Source organism: Triticum dicoccoides, chromosome 5A, assembly GCF_002162155.2.
Source record: "Triticum dicoccoides isolate Atlit2015 ecotype Zavitan chromosome 5A, WEW_v2.0, whole genome shotgun sequence".
NCBI lineage: Eukaryota > Viridiplantae > Streptophyta > Magnoliopsida > Poales > Poaceae > Triticum > Triticum dicoccoides.
In genome coordinates this window covers 600,085,236-600,088,570 of record NC_041388.1, presented here as the reverse complement: position 1 = coordinate 600,088,570, position 3,335 = coordinate 600,085,236, and positions in this window count along the sequence as shown.

Here is a 3,335-nt window from a genome sequence, read left to right as displayed (position 1 = left end):
TAAAGCCTGTGGGCGAGGAGGCATTCGAACCCCCGACACCGTGGTTCGTAGCCACGTGCTCTAATCCTCTGAGCTACAGGCCTAGTTGTCTCCACTGGATCTCTTCCTGGGGGTACCCCTTCATTTCAGATTAAGAAGATGGGAAAGCGCCTTTCTCTCTATAAGAACAGTGTGTTCCGAGGTGTGAAGTGGGAGAGAGGGGATGTGATGATTGATGTTTTGAATAAGACGACCTTTGCATAACAGACTTATCTAGTTGGTAATCATGGTGCTTCTGACATCAGTCATTTATGACTGTTCATCTGCATCTACCGCATGACTGGTGATTGTGGTGTTGCAAGAGACCTGTCACTCTGTTTCACGTTTGCAGAAAAATCCTTTGGTCTCTCGAGAGCAGCCCCTTAGTGGAAACACAGCGCGCGGTCGCACAAGCTTCCTTCCGGTCGTGATAATTCTGATGTGTAGCAACATAGCAGCGGTTATTACAGATCATAATTGGCGAGGGAATTCTCAATGCAAATAGACATATATAAGATGATCATACAAAACCATTCAGTTTTGTTGGTACATAGGAACAATATCACGGAGGACGGTTCTTCGGTGCTCGAGCTCATCTTCTCCTATGGATGGACATTAATTTTTTTTAAATAGCAAACAAAATAAAAAGAAGTTAATTTTTTGGCATGAAGAAGTTGTATATGTGCTGCAAAATGTCATGACGATATGAAATGGGGAGAGCTCTGAAAATTTTGAAGCTTTGAGAAATGTTCAAAATTTTGATTTTGGAGCACTGATTTTTTGTCCCGAGCCTCACCTATGTCATATGGTCATGAAACTTTGCACACAAGGAGAATTTGTTCATGTTTCATGTAAAAAAGGTTTCATATTTTTATTTTACTGTTCATCAATGAGCAGATGAGCTCATGATTAGCAGAAGATTTCCGCAATATCATGCGATTTCATTTAGATTCTTTCCCTATGAGCACACATTTATAGATGCAATGGCTGGCAAGTTTTAACCACAAACTTGTCTACTCTTTTTAGATCATACGCGTATGCTTCAATATAAACTAATCCCATCAAACGATTTCTTTCATTTGGGAAACATAATTTTGAACTACACGCCAATGATGAATGGACACCTTGCAATGTTTATATATGACTGGTGTTAAAATAGTTCACGCCGTCTAGTAATGTATATACATGTTCTTGCTTAGATTTGTATTGAATTTGGAATCAGAGGCCATGAATTGATCTGGCGTTGACTTCCTGGAGCATTCGAGTTATTCTGGTTGGTGCTTGATCTCGCGTTTTGGTCTGCTGAAAGAAAAGTACAAATATTAGAGTTTTTCTTTACCAATTTACCTTCACCAAGTAAGTACGGTATTTTCTCTTCAAGATCCACATCGCCTCCATCTTCAATCTAGTTTTTCAATAGTACTTTCCTTTTGGATCAATCCTGGTTTTAAAATTGTGTTCCTTCAGAATCTGGAAGGCCAATCAATTGTATATTGGTATGTAGTTCCACCAATTTCTCGATCAAATCGAACTAATACTAGTTGTAATTAAGCTAGATAATTACATACATGTGGTACCATCTTAATGCCTTGTGCAGCCTTTGAATGTTATATCTTCACAATGATGAGGGACATACTCCTTTGATTGGTACTCTATATATGCTCATTCAACCAATTTGAGGACGCGCTAAAATAAAAAGCTAAATATTACGTAAACAATTTTTGGAGAACGAATGATTTTCCCTCTTAGACTAGAGGGTTGAGATAGTACTACATATATCCATGTTGATCGAGGTTTGAACATGCCAACAGGCGAAATGGACATAAGACAGTGTTCCCTATAAAAACATAACTAATTAAAGAGTTATTTTTCTGTCTTGAAAGTTACATGTAATTAATTAAGAGTACCAATCAAAAGAGTGTGTCCCTCATCATTGTCAATGTTTCAAACATAATATTCAAAAGTTGCACAAGGCATTAAAATGATGCCACCTGTATGTAATTATCTAGCTTGATTACATCTAGTCTTAGTTTGATTTGACCCGGAAATTGGTGGAACTACATACCAATATACAATTAATTGGCCTTCCAAGTTCTGAAGGAACACAATTTTAAAACCAGCATAGGTCCAAAAGGAAAGTACTATTCGAAATTTAGAGAGAGGGTGAAGGTGATGTGGATCTTGAAGAGAAAATTCTTACTCTACTTATTTGGTGACGATAAAAATCGGTAAACAAAAATTATAATCGTCATACTTTTCTTTCAGCAGGCACAAAGGCTTGCTTAAATAAAATGATGGGACTGAACGTGAGGTCACAGAACTAGTTAAGGGTTTCAATGGTGCAAAAGTTCTAATTTTTTTTGAAAAAATACTGAACCAACACACCTATAATATAACATGATGCAATGGAGAGATTAAAAAAATACGATTGTGTGTGTCCTGGACAAAAAAACAAATAATTCAGTATATATTTATGTCGCAGTGAGCTGAAATGCTTATTATTTTTGCTGAGGATACATAGATGCATATTTTTACAATCCCTCCGTTGGATCATCTTATTACATTAGAGAGATGCTTCCATATTTATCATATTTTTTGATAACTTTTAAACCGTTAAAATTTTAGCGACCCTTAACTAGTTCTGTGGCAAGATATTAGTCATCTATTTCTATCTATCTATCAAAGAGACACCGTATACCACACTAGATATCATCATGGTTGACATCCTTTGCGAACAAAAACTAGGATGCCTCGAAAGTTCAAGAAATCAAACCAGAATACTAATTTGGACAGCAAGCAGCAGCTAGCGCATACCATGATCTCATAGTCATAGGAACATGTATAAGTTATGGAGAAAGCAATAGCAACAAACTAAACGATCATCGTGCTAAGCTAACGGATGGGTCAAGTCAATCACATCATTCTCTAATGATGTGATCCGTTAATCAAATGACAACTCATGTCTATGGTTAGGAAACGTAACCATCATTGATTCAACGAGCTAGTCTAGTAGAGGCATACTAGTGACATTTTGTTTGTCTATGTATTCACACATGTACTAAGTTTTCGCTTAATACAATTCTAGCATGAATAATAAACATTAATCATGATACAAGGAAATATAAATAACAACTTTATTATTGCCTCTAGGGCATATTTCCTTCAGTCTCCCACTTGCACTAGAGTCAATAATCTAGATTACATTGTAATGATTCTAACACCCATGGAGTCTTGGTGCTGATCATATTTTTCTCGTGAGAGAGGCTTAGTCAACGGGTCTACAACATTCAGATCCGTATGTATCTTGCAAATCTCTA